We start from the raw sequence: 19,237 nt of genomic DNA, 5'->3' as shown, positions 1-19,237 counted from the left end.
CATTTTAATACATAGAAACTGCAGGCGGAACATTGTCTTTTTATGGTGTAGCAGAAGCCTTTTTCTCTTGGGTGGGAGCACAGAAGGGTCACTATATTCCTCCAAGGCATTAGAAGACCTGCCAACCTTCTACATATATAAGACTCCATTTCTCTGAATGTAATTAAAATTAAGATATTGTTTTAATGATAATGCTATAGTTAATTGCAATGGTTTCCTGCGCTGTCTTCGTGAAGGTCTTTTGGGGCTTGTAGAATTCTATTGCAATGAATCTGGGCTGCGCATACGAAGAAGGCAGCCAGTCTAAGTGTGATCTCCCAGCTCCGTGGCATTAGCATTTAATTAATGTTGAAGCTTTTATTTTATTCTCGGTGAGGAATTTTTATACCTCTCAGTTTGCCATCCTTTTTCGCTTGGGTAGCAGAGACTCTTTGGAGTTTATTCACTAAACAGTGTTGTAGTGAATGACAGGTTAAAAAAAGGCCAAGCTAAACGGGAAAATTCTCTCTCTATTCTAAACCGTTCTGAGCTATTTACAAGCTATTTACAAGCCATTTCAGGGTTATTCACAGAAGGGAGAAATCAATGTGAATTTCTAATTTAAGGCCAGAGTAGTTGACACAGAAGCTTTTTATCTTAAATTTGAAATTCACTTTGAATTCTAACTTTGATGAATAACCCTGAGTTGTCAATTAACTTGAAGTTGATATTTAGGGGTAAACCCCTGTTTCTTTGCTACTGAGAATATGCGTTCAAATCTTTTAAAAATTAAAACATATTTTAAGTTAGACAGGGGGAAGTAAGATATCTGGTATGAAAGTGTGGAGGAAGGAACTAAAGTAATTTTGAATGCTGAGAGTAAACTGCATTGTTTCACTTTTTTTAAAATTTATTTTTAAACATTTTATTGCATTGAATGGAACTTAATGAATGGTGTTTATTGATTTGTTTTGAGAAAACGCCACTTTCTTTATCTTGCTAAGCAGCCATGTTAGGCCATCTGACCAACTGCTGCTCAACCTAACTTTTCTGCTGTTGTGGGGTCAAACAGAACAATCACAGCAGCAGGCATAGGTTGTGCAGCAGCTGGACACATGACAAGTTGCTTTATTTATTGATGCAATCCAAACAATAAGAGTGCATTGTATTGAAGTAGTAGCAGCCACCACCTAGAAAGTCCCTGTGCCCTCACGGAGAAGGTGATGAGATAGAAAGTCCCATGCCCTCATGGAGAAGGTGATGAGATAGAAAGTCCCATGCCCTCACGGAGAAGGTGATGAGATAGAAAGTCCCATGCCCTCATGGAGAAGGTGATGAGATAGAAAGTCCCATGCTCTCACGGAGAAGGTGATGAGATAGAAAGTCCCCATGCCCTCACGGAGAAGGTGATGAGATAGAAAGTCCCATGCTCTCACGGAGGAGGTGATGAGATAGAAAGTCCCTATGCCCTCACGGAGAAGGTGATGAGATAGAAAGTCCCTATGCCCTCACGGAGAAGGTGATGAGATAGAAAGTCCCTATGCCCTCACGGAGAAGGTGATGAGATAGAAAGTCCCTATGCCCTCACGGAGAAGGTGATGAGATAGAAAGTCCCCATGCCCTCACGGAGGAGGTGATGAGATAGAAAGTCCCCATGCCCTCACGGAGGAGGTGATGAGATAGAAAGTCCCCATGCCCTCACGGAGGAGGTGATGAGATAGAAAGTCCCCATGCCCTCACGGAGGAGGTGATGAGATAGAAAGTCCCATGCCCTCACGGAGGTGGTGATGAGATAGAAAGTCACAGAGTCCCCATGCCCTCACAGAGAAGGTTTCCCCATATTTTTTTTAAACTGCGTTGATGGACTGGATTAAAAAGTGAGAAAAAGTGTTTTTTAGAGATGATAAATTGAGAAAGTATGCTTTTAAAAATGGCAATAGAGGAAGAACTACAGGATACAAATGAAAATACAATGCCAAAAAGAAAAATTGGGTGCAAAAATACGCACAGAAAAACAGGACTTGGGGAGATAGGATTAGATTTCTTACCGAAGCAAAAATATCAAGCTGATATTTTAACTGCTTTGGAAATTAATTACAAATGATAATCAATGCAATTCACTGTTTTGTGAATAAGTTCCTCAGTGTTCGTATGTCGTCTGCTATAAGGACTTGACATTGTTAAAAAAAAAAAAAAAAAATTATAGGAAAACTGATTTTTTTTTTCTTATGTAGAAACTGAGAATTAATGAGCAATTTCCCTCCCACTTATGCCTGTAATAATAAATAGGCCTGTATTCTGGCAATTCGATATGTCATTGCCCTAACAATCTGAATCCAGGAATGAATTTAAGGTTTCCTATATAGAGGAACAATTATCATTGCTGAATTCAATAGCCTCTTTTTAAACCACTTCAAATAAGAATGTCACTCATAAGCTAATTCATGAATTCACACGGAAATATGACTTGTGCACAATGCTGCTTTTAAATGAGAGATGTTTCTCTAGTTTCTCGTAATATTATCCCTACGAAGCACATATGTTTTAAGTTGCAGTTATTATTGTCTTACATATGTCGTGGTTATAAGCGATTGCCATTGAGTTTCTTTGGTGGGCTAAACTCCAAAAGATATAACAACCCATGTTGGTCTGGTGTCCAGCACTTGAAAAGAATACTTTTAATTCCTGTTGTATGTTTCACATGCATAACTCCAGTGTGTTCGGCTACATTGCGTCACTGTGAACTTCAAAGCATTTGGCGATAAAAAAAGCTAATTTTGATTTCAGATAAACTGTGTTGTTAGATGGGAAGCAATGACAACACGTTGGATGGGTAACATTGGGCTTATACATTTGAGATCACAGGTAGCTTTTTTTTGGTTTTGTTCTAAGTACTTTGGCTGATGAATGCTGTAGCTATTGCTATCTCCCAGGAGTAGTGGGAATTTTGATCAAAGGACTTAATTTAATTAATCAGTATTAAGCAGCCATGTTACAGTGCTACCGCCAACCCCATGTGTTCCCTATTGGGTGTAGAGTTTTATAATAATACCTTTTTCTATCTTATAAGAGATGTTGCCTTTTATCTGCTAGTAGCAAGGTGAAGTGCTAGCGTGGGAGTCACCTAAGAGGTTTTGCATTGACGTGGCAGGTGAGCTTACACCATTGGAGTGATACTAAAAAAAACTCCTGTTATTTATATTTTGGATTTGGGAAAGTGTGCAGGTAAATTGTTTTGATTTTGTTTACGGTACAACAATGTATCTATTTAAACTTAGTCCACTTGGTCCACTCATATCATTTTGAGTACTATCCAGGCGCAGTGTAAGTCGTCTAAGGTGCCCTTTAACAGTTAATAACATAAATCCTTCTAGAATAGTAGCTGTGGTGGTATACGCACGAGTAGCTGAGCTACTACATCTTAGGTTGTCTCTTCACTTAGTGTAGAAACTCCAGAGTGATTAAGCTCTCCTGCAGAATGTACCGCTGTCTCACCCATGCACTAGTTGAGACTTAGTGAAGGGTAAAAATGAACTGACTTTATTGAGACAAAGCACAGGAATGTATACAAAGACCGCCAACATGGGTTTTCCATTCAAACTAACACAAGCCCGTCCAGGCGCCTCTGTGTCTGGGAGATAAGAGTCAGTTCTCAGCAAAAACGAATTATCTCCTGGACACAGAAAGTGCAATACAGTAATTCCCCAAAAACACATTATATAACAAAGTACCCCTACATACCACATATCCTTGGAAAAGTCTCTCTAGAGCACCCATTGTGTCCAAAAAGCACCCAAATCAGATGTGGCTAGCCCGAATTAGATGGAAGTCCAAAGTTCAGCAGGATGCGGCTAGCCTCCAATCCGGTGCAGAGTTCCAGAGTGCTGGGTAGAGTTTCCAGGTCAACTAAAAACACAGCGCTTCCCATGGGTACATGGAGTTCCCCCAAGTCCTTGGTGTCTTTTGATGCCTCAACTCCCACTCTGTTAACCCTAAACAAAGTGCCCTGATTGTTGGTCCTGGGACTGAGAGCACTCTGGTTAAAGTTTTATAGGACCACAGTGACTCCGTGATCTGCTTTAGAGTTCAGTGTTGCTCGAAGGCGCTCTGCACATCAGGGCCCTCTGGTGGACAAACAATGACTCTGAGATGGCAGGAGGGGGTGCTGGGCTGGAGGGTTAGTCCATAGTAATGACAGTCTTTTGAGAGAAGGGTGGGAATTTGGAGAGACATTTACCTAGCTAGGTGACCAGAGGATTCATCACAGTAGCAAGCACAGACTTGTAGTGCAGTGTACTACAACACAATATCTTTACATATGGACTAAAAACACTAAACAGAATTGTTTGAAGTACCCTATAACAGGAATCTCACAACAGTTGTTAAAGTGGCACTGTCACAACTTGAGGACTTTGCCATATTCGCAAAGTCCCTCAATGGTGACATCTCTGCTAGTGGTCTGGTGGTCCTGGGGGGCAAGTAAAGGTGAGATTACTTATCCCATCTTCCTTGTGCAAGAATACAACATTGACATCTATGTAGAATCCAGAGAGACTGTGTTATCCTCTGTAGACAGTGCCAATTCCCTGCAACTTTTATGTCAATGTTTCTCACTGTGCTCAAGTCACTGTGCCTTGTTAGCTATCCTTTTAGATTTAAAGTATAGAAATTTCACCAACAAGAGACCTAAATGGTAGGCAGCCACTATACTAGATATACATTTCAGTGGATATCGCTACTTTTTAGAGATTCATTTTTTCTTCTTTTTCTAAAATAGAATATCTTCCCTTGTTTATTGAAACAGATTGTGATGTTTTTCATCTTTAAAATCAGCAGTAGTCACGTTTAAGTATCAAAGCCTATACTTGATGGAAAATAAAAAGTCTCACTAAAATAGCAGGATAAAATAGGGGTGTAATCCTCAGGAGTTGATCCGTTCAGATAGTAAAATATTCATATAAAAGTCTCACTAATATAACAGGATAAGATAGAGGTACAATCCCCAGGATTTGAACAGTCCGGATGGTTACAGTGAAAAAAACTTTTATTGCTAAATTACACAAATAAAAACCATTAACGCATTTCACATAACAAGGCTTCTTCAAAATGGTATAGGTACGCGTTAATGGTTTTTGTGTATTTTAGCAATAAAAGTTTTTTGATTACTTTTCACTGTACCAATTCTCTTTTTATTGTGTTTTATATACACTTTTTATAATTACTTTCCTTGGCATTTTTTACTGATCCTGTACTCAAAGAATTCCTAGGTGGGGATCATTACACCAACACTTTGTCAATAGAGCAGTACCTTCTGCTCTACATTCATGAGTATAATTTTTATATTTTTATATTTTATATTTTTATATTCTTTACAAAGTAAGAGCACTATTGCTGGTTTTTTTTTATATATCTTGGAGCTTCGGATATTCAGACCGGATTGACGGATGCGCCTCTCTACTATATCCCTTAGCGGGGATTATACCGCTTCACTCCAGAGCTGGTTATAGCTCTTACAAATGTGAGTTTATTACCTTCTTTTTATCCATTTTACCCTTATATTTTGGCTTATTACACTATCGGCTGTCTGTCGTATCTCCCTTTTGTCTCTCCACATATACGGATATTTTAACCATCCAGACGCATCAACTCCTGAGGATTGCACCCCTATTTTATCCTGCTATTTTAGCGAGACTTTTTATTTTCCATCATTTTCTCTATTTGAATAGGCTTACTTGTTGTTGTACTATCATCTAGACTATTTGGTCTGTTTTTCTTTTATTGTATACTAATTGTTACAAGACTTGGGCGCAGCCCTTACCTCCTTTTTGTTTTTATCTTGTTTTATTAAGGGTCTTGAGGGTTTGCCATTTTTGGGTTGCTGCCCCCCATTCGGTTATCTAGCACTGAATCTTCTCCTTCTTGTGTTGTATACTTGATGGACTTGAATTATTATCACTTTTTATTTAAAAGAACAAAGGTAGGCTTACAGACAATGATATATAAGTAGACCTACTGGACAAGATTATTCCTGAACATAGTCCATAGGCCTCCAGTCTAGCATTTGAAGCACTTATGTTCAAATGGGAATGCAAAGCTGTCTTTAAACGTAATGTCTACCAGCATAATGTAGACAGAGACAAATAGTAGTGAAGGAGATATAGTTCATAACATGGAATGTGGCATCATACAATAAACTATTTCAGATGTGACTTTGTAACTATTTTTGTTAGTGGAACATGAATCACGGTACTGGACAGGTAGGTTAAAGACTTGGGTCAATGTTGACCTCTGAGCGTAGAACAGCATCAAAACACCAATAGATCTGATTACAAAATGTCCACGCACCTAGCAAAATGTAGGGATGATGTTTTACCACCTGCTTCCCACTTTGATTCCATTTCACCTCTCAAATGTTGGCCAGAGAAAGACAAGGAGAAGTGACCAATGAGCCATTAATTGTTATGCTATCACCACATGGAAACAGATGACCAATAAGAACCTCTGGTTGAGGGAACGCATTGTAAATGTATCTGATTGCCGTTGGAGTTTTAGTCTATACGTGGGTGTAGAATTATTAATTTGTGGCATCAAATAGTTAATTTTAAAGCATAGCCCACCTTACCATTTTCCTATAGTTTTTATTAAGCGTACGCTTAAGGTTTTATTATAATGTGTGTTCTGACAGCAACCTATAATTTCAGTACATAAATGAAAAAAAGTGTGATCTTCCTCACAGATATACATAATTCCCTACAGTATTTAATATCCTTAAGTGGTTGCCTGGTGCCCTCCTTTTAAAACCCATCTCTTGGATAATGCTGAGGAGTTGTTTTGCTTATACAGTAATCACAAGGTTTTGACTCCCTTAAAATAGACAAGCACAGTACTAAAGCCCGTTATTCCTGTGTATTCATAATAAATTGTTCAATTTGTGCTTGTTTCATTTTCTTTTGACAATTTAAGATGTTTTCATTATGGAATGCCTTTTATCAGCTCAAAATCTGTCAACTGTAAGTAACAGGAAAACAGAATCGAGCTAATTAATTCAGATCGTCTCATAAAAGGAAACATATACTTAACTGTCTCTCAAAAAACAGATTGCATTTCAATTTATATGGTAGTGCGCCATGAATTCAATTAAATCAATCAATAGGAATGATACACAAAGGGTTAATAAAACTATGAATTAAGAGGACACTTGCAAAGTATTGAGTAAGCCCAAGGCAGAAACGTCGCAATATAGATGTCACTGACAGATAAGGACCAACCACTGCTGTCTCCCCACTGTTTATCTAAAATCTTACTTATTGACTTGTATCCTGCAAAGTGTGCTTCCAAAAATTGCCTCCTTTACTGTGTTGATTCCCTTTATGCATTTAAATGTTTCTATCATATCCCCCCTGTCTCGTCTTTCCTCCAAGCTATACATGTTAAGTTCCTTTAACCTTTCCTGGTAAGTTTTATCCTGCAATCCATGAACCAGTTTAGTAGTCCTTCTTTGAACTCTCTCTAAGGTATCAATATCCTTCTGAAGATACGGTTTCCAGTACTGCGTACAATACTCCAAGTGAGGTCTCACCAGTGTTCTGTACAATGGCATGAGCACTTCTCTCTTTCTACTGCCAATAACTCTCCCTACTCAACCAAGCATTCTGCTAGCATTTCCTGCTGCTCTATTACATTGTCTGCCTACCGTTAAGTCATCAGAAATAATAACCCATAAATCCCTTTCCTCAGATGTTGAGGTTAGGACTCTATCAAATATTCTGTACTCTGCCCTTGGGTTTTTACGTCCAAGATGCATTATCTTGCACTTATCCACATTAAATGTCAGTTGCCACAACTCTGACCATGTTTCTAGTTTACCTAAATCCTTAGCCATTTGGCTTATCCCTCCTGGAATATCAACCCTGTTGCATATCTTAGTATCATCAGCAAAAATACATGCCTTACCATCAAGACCTTCTGCAATATCACTAATAAAAATATTAAAGAGAATGGGTCCAATAACAGATCCCTGAGGTACCCCACTAGTGACAAGCCCAAGCTTCGAATATACTCCATTGACTACAACCCTCTGTTGCCTGTCACTCAGCCACTGCCTTACCCATTCAACAATATTGGAATCCAAACTTAAATGTTGCAGTTTATTGATAAGCCTTCTATGTGCAGCAGTGTCAAAAGCCTTACTGAAATCTAGGTAAGCAATGTCTACTGCGCCACCCTGATCTATAATTTTAGTTACCCAATCAAAAAAATCAATAAGATTAGTTTGGCATGATCTCCCTGAAGTAAATCCATGTTGTCTCTGATCTTGAAATCCATGTGTTTTTAGATGTTCAACAATCCAATCCTTTAACATGGTTTCCATCACTTTCCCCACTACTGAAGTAAGGCTTACTGGCCTATAGTTCCCCGACTCCTCCCTATTACCTTTCTTCTGAATGGGCACAACATTCGCCAACTTCCAATCTTCTGGGACTACTCCTGTTATCAATGATTGGTTAAATAAATCTGTTAATGGTTTTGCTAGTACACCACTAAGCTCTTTTAATAGCTTTGGGTGTATTCCATCAGGTCCCATTGACTTATTTGTCTTTACTTTTGAGAGTTGAAATAGAACCTCTTCCTCTGTAAACTCACGTGTAATAAATGACTCATTTATCCTTTTTCTTAACTGAGGTCCCTTTCCTTCATTTTCATCAGTAAATAACGAACAAAAATATTCATTGAGGCAGGGAGCTAGACCTTTATCCTCTTCTACATATGTTTTACTTTTCTTGTCTCATTTATGTATCTAAAAAAAGTTTTGTCCCGCTTTTTTACTGACTGTGCTATTTTCTCTTCTGTGTGTGATTTGGAAGCTCTTATAACTTAGCCTCTTTCTGCCTAATCTTATAGATCATTCTGTCTTCCTCACTCTGGGTTTTTTTATAATTATTAAATGCTAACTTTTTGTTTTTTACTATTTTGGCCACATCTGCGGAGTACCACAGTGGTTTCTTGAATTTTTTGCTTTTACTGACAAGCCTAATGCACTTTTCTGTTGCCTTCAGTAGTGCAACTTTTAAATAATCCCATTTATCTTGGACTCCATTTAAATTGCTCCAGTCTGATAATGACTCCTTTACACATATTCTAATTTTAGAAAAGTCTGTTTTTCTAAGGTCTAAAACTTTTGTTTTTGTGTGGTGTGACTCAGTCACTGTTCTTATATTAAACCACACTGACTGATGATCACTGGATCCTAAACTTTCACCTACAGTAATATTGGATACCAAATCTCCATTTGTTAACACTAAATCTAGTATGGCCTCTTTACGAGTTGACTCCTCAACGACTTGTTTTAGAGACAATCCCAGTAGGGAGTTTAGAATATGTGTGCTCCTGGCACAAGCAGCTATTTTTGTTTTCCAATTCACATCAGGAAGATTAAAGTCGCCCATGATGATAACTTCCCCCTTCATTGTCATTTTAGCTATTTCCTCAACTAGTAGATTATCTAACTCTTCAATTTGTCCTGGGGGCATGAGTTACTGTGTGATTACCAAATTCTAACGTAACCCAAACGGACTCTAAGCTTTGATTATTGTATGCACATTCTACCTAGTTCTGAGTATTGTATGGATATCTCTGTGTTGTGTTTAGTATTGTGTGTTGTATAGATCTGATCAGCATATGGTGAATACAGATTCAAATTACAGGGGAGGAGTCAAGTGGTCCACCATCTTAAAACTTCTTAAATCTTCCCCAGCCCCCACTGCCCTACACTACCCTAAAACTAACCTGTAAGCCATACATTACACAAATTTTATCTCTTACACTAACCTTAACTTCAACCTTATCACTTTAACCCTAACCTACAAATATCTTGTAATACAAGAGATACAACTATAACATTCATATTAAGGGAAAACAATATATCTAGTGTTCTGGAGATATTTATTGTGATGTCACATTATACAAGATAAATTATTAGAAATGGTATAACATTTTTTTCCCCAAATCTTTTTATACTGATGGCTCGCAATGAAGATCATTAACTTTTTAATAAGCCTGGAAGGTTTGTATCATTAAAAACTCATACACAAGAAAAAAATAATTAGGAAGATCAAGGATTAAATGTAGATCTGATCTGAAAATTGATTCTGATTTGGAAAAAAAAAAGATTATATTTGGTGACTGCGTGTAAATTTAGGATTGAGTCAAATGTTCCTGTTTCTATTAGGTTATTGGAATAATTACACAAAACAATTTATATCAGTAATTAGATAGAATTAAAGACCTTAATGTATTTTAATAAAATGAAATGTAGCCTCTATTACAATATCAGAATTTCCATAAAACCTGCTCACATAAAGTGATTTGAATTAGACCTTGAGAAGTTACAATAGATGAAATATTTTAAATTAACTTTGCCAACCGGTCCTGAATTCCTCTATATGCCAATTGTATATCCCAGACAGAATGTTATATTCCATAGTGCATCTAGTTTAACCCGTCAGACATTTCTGTTTCTGTCTAGTCCAGTCTGGGGCCTTTTTTAGGGAGAACTCTCTAAATTGATAAAACTGTGAACGCTATTTGAAGCATAACACTTGAAATCGATTCCTCTTTATTTAAAATCACTGTGTAATCGAAATATGGCTCTATTAAAAAGAAACATACACAGATCATGTTTTCAAACTTTCTCCCTAAATTTGTTTTGCAGGTGACATCATCATTCTTTATTCTCAATAATTTATGGTGTAATTCACACTGTGCAGTGCCATGGGCCCCCTATTTTAAGCGGTGGGACATACATGTTCCACTTTGCCTGAGATTAGTGGAAGATACATAGATAGAGTGAGTGAGTGTCTCCTCCATTTGTTCCATGACTCCTACTAGATGCATGTTGTTCCAAAATAAATGTCATTACCAAATTATAATGAAATTATTATTTATTAGGAAATTTGTCTTCAAGCTATTAGCAAAGCGTAGCAAAAAAAAAAATGTTTTTATTTTGTAATATTTTTTTTACAAGTGATAAGCGTTTATTGTCTTTAAAATGTGCATTTATATCTTTGAGTAACGAAGAGGTTAAATGAATCTACGTCCTGTGAAAGATGCAATGTTTATAGATACTCACGAAATGTTTGCTCTTATATCCGTTTAAGCGGTACACCCCACATTGTCACCAAAGCACGTATCCTTCTCCTTTCGCTCGGAGATGGGATTACTAGGGCAGAAAACGCCAAATGATGTGGAAATAATATCTTAAGTGTACACATGTGATTACTTTTCCACTATGTACGGCTTTTGTAGTATAAAATGAGTATCACTTTGTCAGCAAACTCTGAACGTCGGCATCTGAATGTGCATCAGACATCAAAAATGTACTGCAGAGATCACACAAAGTAAAAGACTTTATTGTCTCATGGTTTTGACTTTCCGTGCGGCGCTAGAATAATATTCAAATACTAGTTACCTTGAGCATTTTTACGGTCCATTACACACATATATGTGCCTGATATCTACTATATTTTCACTTTAGACGTGTCGTCTGATTACTTTACTTTTGTGAATGTGGTGTCACATTTCCTTTTATTTATTTAATTCAATATTTTCTTCCAATTATTCAATGGCTGCCTTAAAACGTATGGTGAAAAGATTTCTTCTTCAACTGCGAATGCTTATGTAAACATCTTCTAATGAGTTTTAAGAGTATTAGAGTAATAATTTGAACGAAGACCTATTGTGTGTATGCTCCATATTCCATCTCTCTGAAAGATTATATTTTACTCCACCACATCCATCCATTCTTCTTATAGTGTAGCAATCTTCACAGTGTTCAATGTTCAGGTTCATGCCTATTGCTGCAACGTTTGAAGATACAGGTTGAGACATGGCTGAATGATGACTGAAGTTCGTCAAATATAAACACCTTTTCTTTCCCTGTACATTGCTCTCACCTCTCCTTGCTCACAGAATATTTCTTCCTTTTGCTATTTTAAAATTATTTTATAAAGCTAGGGTACCCATAAGAGATCAAGTTTCCACAACTATCCCAGATAGTTCCAAGCTTGACATTGTATTTCAGACTTCAGAAAGACCTGTCGAAGTCCAACTTGAGATATGTGGGTGATGCTTAACAGTAATTTTAGTATTAGCATTGTGGGGAGCTGTATTGTGTTTGGCGTCTCTGCAATCTTTTTGGTACCTAGCTATATATTCTCTGATAGACTTCATCTTCCTGAACCAGCACCATGCTGATGAGACCCACATGGTTGAAACTGCAGTCTATGGCTGGTTTCTGCCCACTGATTCTTTTGTATCATAGCTAATGTTTTGGTTTTAAAAAGGCTGTGTTTAAAACAGTGTCCATTGCTAAGGGGAGCTACAAAAATGTCATTCTAATTATATGCCCATGAAGGAGCATTCAGAATCAATTTTGAGATGTGCTGGTGATACAATATTTTTTATATTGGCACTGTGGGGAGTCGCATCTTGTTTTGGCCTCACCGCTATCACTACCTAAGAGATCACTAATACACCTTCCTATAGCGTTTTCCCCTTTTCTTTGTCCTTGTTGACATTCTGTCTATACCTTATGTAGGTTCTCTATCGTTCCTGATATAAAAAGCACATTCTCTCCCTCTTCCTTAAAGGGACACTATAGTCACCAAAACAACTTTAGCTTAATTAAGAAGTTTTAGTGTATAGATCACTATCACTGCTCAATTACTTGCCATTTATGAATTAAATCACTTTATTTATGTAGCCCTAGGCACACCTCTCTGCGTGTGACTTACACAGCCTTCCTAAACACTTCCTGTAAATAGTCATCTAATGTTTATACTTCCTTTATTGAAAATTCTGTTTTATTTAGAATTTCTTTTCTCCTGCTCTGTTAATCGCTTGCTAGACCCTGCAGGAGCCTCCTGTGTGTGGTTAAAGTTCAATTTGCCGAGCAGGAGATGAGAACTTTTAAAGTCACATCTGATTGAAAATGAAACCATTTTGTTTTCATGCAGGCTGTGTTTGTGACAGACGGGGGATGTGTGACTAAAGCTGCATCAACTGAAACAAAAGTGATTTAACTCCTAAATGACATGATCTATACACCAACAAAGCTTAATTAAGCTAAAGTTGTTTTGGTGACTATTGTGTCCCTTTAAGTCTAGATATCTTGTCTCTCAAAATCTCTAGTTAGCTGCAGTTCAATTGAATTAATTTAATTTGTTTGTGAAGATTTGTCCAGTAAACATGGTATTAACTCAACAGAGAGTCTTATCTTTCAATATTGTAACTAATGTTATTTAATGTTTTGAGTATTTGATAGCGAGGTCTGTTATGGGAGTCAGTCATGCTGTCTGTCCCTTTTTTTAATCTCAACTCCATAGTGTCCAGAACTATTTCATTGTAATCGCGGTTATGTGTTGGATTGCTATGTGTGGATTGATTGAATAGTTGATTATAGCAGGAGATGTTGTACAAGCTGACTTGTAACGTGAATGAGTTAGTTGCTAGTGTCTGCTCTGCGTGATATTCATTAATAAGGCACACTATGTGAAATAAGAATGAGCGATATCTGTTTACAGAAGAAGGTGATGTTATGTTGGGAAGATGATCCCAATGAGATCAGACACAATCAGATTGATTTACTTGGGAGTGTAAAGTAATATTAGCATATAATTTGATACTCATGGTTCCGGAAGGTAAACAAGCTTTTGCACGGCATACTACGCTGACAATGTGTTAAACTTTCCACACAACTTTTTACAATTATGTCTGTCAAAATCTAACAGTAATATCCAGGACTCTGTGATATAATATTGTTAAAAAGACCCAGTAATATAAATGAACTGATGGAAATGTTGTCAAATTCACTTTTTTTAGTGCGTCCACCATGAGCTCAGCACACAGACTTAGCTAATTACAGTGTGCACGGTATAAGAAGCACAGGTACGAGCAGTGCAGAATGGAGCAGTTCAAGTTCAATATGAAAATTAATTTTAAAGGGACACTATAGACACCCAGACCACTTCAGCTCATTGAAGTGGTGTGGGTGCAGTGTCCCAGGTCCCTTAACCCTGTAAAAGTACTCATTGCAGTTTTTAATATTAATTTCCAGATTATTAGGTGACTTTTGGTCGCCTAACTGATGCTGGACATCATCTCGCTATGCGTGAGAACATCCAGCGTCACCCAAAACAGAAAACATTATTCAATGTTTTCCTATGAGGTAGTCCTAATGTGAGCGCGGCCATCGTCAATCGGGGGGTAAGAGTGGAGGTGGAGCCCAAACCAGCACCGAGGGACATCCGTACTGGAATCAGGTAAGTGGCTTTGATTTCCTAGCAATATAGTTTCCCTTTAAATAAATAAAAAAAAACAATAGTCTGAATATTTCAGAGACTTGCAGTTTTTCACATTTCCACCATTGTTTGTTCATTTGCTTTGCAGTTTAGCCATAGATGATGCTTTCTGATTCTTGGTTTCATATGCATGATTGGATACTTTGCAACTATGCTATCCAGCAGTCATTTTTGTAGCGCTAGTGAAGTGAAAGTATTTTTTGTTTTTTAGCTGTTATTATTTTCAATCCTTTCTTCTACACCGGTTCAATACAAGGTGGACTATTTATGAAAGCATGATTCTCAAGCATTTCAATTTTCTTGTTTAATGATCAGAGAAACATTTATGCCTAAAACACTATGAATAAATATAAACGGCGAAAAATATTAAGACTGTGTCCTGCAGATCGTCTTTGCAGTTTGCAGATTTTCCATACAATTCTGCTTCTGGCATTTATTTAATGTTCTACTTATTGTTATGGTATATGAGGAAGTGTCTACCCCCGTGAGTGCTGCTTCTCGTAATAAATCAAATCTATATATTTTTTCTCATAGTAAACAAATGAAAATCAAACTCATAAAGGAAGACTAAAGTGTTAGGAATATAAATGTGCATTCCCAACGCTTTAGTGTTCTTGTCCCTAGGTCTGTGGGTCCCCCCCCCCCCTGCTGTTCGACATAAAAAGGTTTTAAAAAAAAATATATTTAACTTTCTTTTTTCCAGTGTCAGGCCTCCCACTGAGCTAATTTCTTCTTCTCCTAGGGCATCATCTAGTAGGGATGGCCTTCTTTGGACTTTGTTCAATCCAATTTTCCTCATAGTGATACACTGGGGGACCCAATGCGCATGCCCGGCAAGCTCCATGCACGCGTCTCATTTTTCCATAGGAAAGCATTCGATCTAAACTTTCCTGTGGTGGCTGCAAGCACGTGACCGCATTTTACTCAGTTACTGTAGCAGGCAGCACCTCCCGTGTCTGTCAGTACGACAGCCACTGGAGGTGCGTTTAACTCTGCAATGTAAACATTGCAGTTTCTCATAGGGGTAAACCTACAGGACCACGGAACCATGGCCACTTCATTGCGATGAAGTGGCCCAAGTGACTCTAGTGATCCTTTAAGAAAACAATCAAATAAAAAAATGCTAGCTATTGCATATTATCTATAGCAGGGGTACCCAAAAGGTAGATCCCCAGATGTTGTAGAACTACAACTCCCATGATGCTTTGCATGCCTTTAGCATGACAAGGCTTTATGGAAGCTGTAGTTTTAAAACACCTGGTGATCTACCTTTTGGGCTCCCCTGTATTCTAAATGCTTTTCACATAGTCTATGTTTTTCATTTGCACATTCCTTACAGCAATGTAAAAAAAAAAAAAGAATCAAGATAATTTCATTCTCGTCCTTCAGTTACACTGACAATATGCCATTCAAGAACATTATTAATTTACCGTAGAAATCATGTCTGTGGTACATTTTCCTACAAGTGCTAATGTTCCTGAATGAAGCTCATATAAAATGCACATGGACAGGTAAGTGCGTTCAGGCAAATAAAAAACAAGGTTAATGAGATAATTATCATATTAAGCCTTCCCCTTTCTCTGCTGATGATTATAATCACCAGATAATATGGAATATAAATAAAAGATTTCTTGTATAGCATCTGTCATGGACAGATTTACTGTATGGCTGGAAAAGTCTGCCAAAGTACTTATTTGATACCAGCTGCGCAAGAGATCAATAAAAGTAATTTGTGAACACAGGGGGGTTTGGATACCTTTTGTGATTCTGAGAGGCCTTTGAAGATATCAGAAATTGCCCAGTGGGATTCTTAATATCTTATGAGAAGATACCATAGAGACACTTTATTACTAAAGATCACATAACGATTACTGATGGAGAGTTAATGAGCTTCATATATCAAATATGTCATAATATCTGCATTTTCGGCAAACAGATCAACTTAAAAAAGAAAATAGAAATTGAAAAATGAAGATGATATTTTTTAAAATCCATTTTTTGGAGGGGAAAGGGAATACGTCAGGTTAGGTGTGAAATAAGGTCTTTGCTATTGAAGCTTTGCGCCCAAGTCGCTCGGTGGACAAGTTATTTTGTAGCAAGACTTTATGATGCAAGTAATAAAAAATAAGACTTAGAAATAAACATTAAGAGGACAGGTAAGCAAAGAGAATGGAAAATGTTGTCTTAACACTCATACAGGTGACGTTCAAAAACTCAAGCCCAATATATTTTTTACTGCGTTTTCTGATCTGAAAACGTTGTGTTTGAAAAGTCATTTCAATAAATGCTGGAACGAAGGTGACGAGTCTGCTTTAGACTCTTTTTGATGTAGAGGAGACAGTTCCTTCTTGTCAACTCAAAAAGAAAAAAAAAATAAGATTTTAAGAATGTTTAAGAAGTTAGTACGATTAAATGTACCGTATATACTCGAGTATAAGCCGACCCGAATATAAGCCGAGGCCCCTAATTTTACCCCAAAAAACTGGGAAAACTTATTGACTCGAGTATAAGACTAGGGTGGGAAATGCAGCAGCTACTGGTAAATTTCTAAATAAAATTAGATCCTAAAAAAATTATATTAATTGAATATTTATTTACAGTGTGTATATAATGAATGCAGTGTGTGTGTGTATGAATGCAGTGTGTGTATAAATGCAGTGCAGTGTGTGTGTATGCGTGCAGTGTGTGTGTGTATGCGTGCAGTGTGTGTATGTATGAGTGCAGTGTGTGTATGTATGAGTGCAGTGTGTTGTGTATGAGTGCAGTGTGTTGTGTATGAGTGCAGTGTGTGTGTGTGTATGAGGGCAGTGTGTGTGTGTGTGTGATGGAGAGCATTGGTGGGGGGTGGGCATTTTTTATTATTATTTAATTATTATTTTAATATTATTTTTTCTTATATTATTTTATTACTATTTTTTATTTTTTTTATTAATATGGTAAGATTGTTTATTTAACAACCTTCCAGTCTATTTGCACCATTGTTTTCAGAAATTCAATACAAACAAATAATGGTATAATAAAATTCTTCCAATCTGACTCTTAGTGTTTCTAATATCCCCCCGCTGTAAACATGGCTAATTACTTGGTTAACTATGCCTAATTATACACCCATACAGATAAAAAAAAGTTTTTAATTAATATAAAATTATGTCTAAGTTAAACATTGTCTACTATCCTGCATCGCACATTTTTTTTTTTATTATCAATATATATATATTTTTTTATTATCAATATATTTTTTTTTTTTCGTCCCCCCTCCCTGCTTGTTAGCTGGCCAGGGAGGGGGGCTCTCACTCCCTGGTGGTCCAGTGGATGGGCTGTAGGAGGGGGCTGTCAGGAAGCTGTAACTTACCTTCACCGCAGCTCCTGTCAGCTCACTTCTCTCTTCTCCGGTCCGTGCAGCTCCCAGATCAGCTCCCTCTGCAAGTCTCGCGGTCGCGCGGAGCGTTGCCACGGTAACCCGTGGCAACGCTCTGACCCCGCGGCTCTCGCGAGATTTGCAGAGGGAGCTGATCTGGGAGCTGCACGGACCGGAGAAGAGAGAAGTGAGCTGACAGGAGCTGCTGTGAAGGTAAGTTACAGCTTCCTGCCAGCCCCCGGTCCTTGTCTGTATTATGGCAATGTAAATTGCCATAATACAGACAATTGACTCGAGTATAAGACGAGTGGGGGTTTTTCAGCACAAAAAATGTGCTGAAAAACTCGTCTTATACTCGAGTATATACGGTATTACAAATATTTTAGGTCTTTGTCATAAATGTTTCACAGCCATGTTACGTTTTGTTATGTCTGTGGTTTAAAGCATATTTTTCAGACATTTAATTCGCTGTTCAATCGTTTGATTGTTTGGTTTTGTTGTTGTTTCTTTGTAAAAAAAAAAAAAGTAAGGTTTTTTGTTTGTTTTGTTTTTTTACAGACAACAGGTGTCTCTATTAAGTTTGGTTTACTATAATAATATATTGCCTTACAGCACATTACACGTACATTACTGGATAATTCAGTGGCATAATTAAATCATATCTTTGGCAAACACAAAAAAATGTGATTTAATAACAATAAAAATCCTGCCCTGTTAAGTTGCTTGGAGATTAGAGTATGGTTGAATATGTAGCAGTATAAGCAATCTAAAAACTGGAGTACCCCCCTCTGAACTGCCATGCAGAATTGGTCGGTTTCTATTCTGTTAACTTGTTTAATTCCCCAAACAATGCCTCCTATAAGTGATTCCTCTCTCTTTCCCCTTGCCCTTTCAATACTTCTTTTCTCATCCCAACTTGGTTACAGATACCACTTCTACCAAGGATATATTATTGTTTTGCTCAGTTTCTTTACTCGTAGGTAATTACATAGTTACATAGTTACATAGCTGAAAAGAGACTTGCGTCCATCAAGTTCAGCCTTCCTCACATATGTTTTTGCTGTTGATCCAAAAGAAGGCAAAAAACCTAGTCTGAAGCACTTCCAATTTTGCAACAAACTAGGAAAAAATTCCTTCTTGACCCCAAAATAGCAGTCAGATGTCTCCTTGGATCAATCAGCTTTTAGCCCACTAATTAGAAATTATATCCCGGTATGTTATGTTTTTGCAAGTATTTATCCAATTGCAGTTTAAACATCTGTATAGACTCTGACAAAACCACCTCTTCAGGCAGAGAATTCCATATCCTTATTACTCTTACTGTAAAAAAAACAACTTTTCTTTGCCTTAGATGAAATCTCCTTTCTTCCAGCCTAAATGTGTGACCTCGTGTCCTATGTATAGCCCTGTTTATGAATAGATTTCCAGATAAAGGTTTGTACTGGCCCTGAATATATTTGTATAATGTTATCATGTCTTTTTTCACTAGGGGGTTTATGCCAGTCGATATGTTGTAGAGCATCTCTAATCTTATTGAAATTGG

At 37.3% G+C, this 19,237-nt stretch overlaps 1 protein-coding gene across 1 annotated transcript in view; it reads left to right on the top strand.

The window, feature by feature from the left end:
• CDH23 (cadherin related 23) overlaps positions 1-19,237 on the top strand; it is a 909,735-nt gene that overhangs the window by 208,220 nt on the left and 682,278 nt on the right. The window lies entirely within an intron of this gene.

This window comes from Pelobates fuscus, chromosome 10 (assembly GCF_036172605.1).
Source record: "Pelobates fuscus isolate aPelFus1 chromosome 10, aPelFus1.pri, whole genome shotgun sequence".
Lineage (NCBI taxonomy): Eukaryota > Metazoa > Chordata > Amphibia > Anura > Pelobatidae > Pelobates > Pelobates fuscus.
Note: the sequence above shows the minus strand (reverse complement) of the source record. Positions and strands in the feature narration are given on the sequence as shown.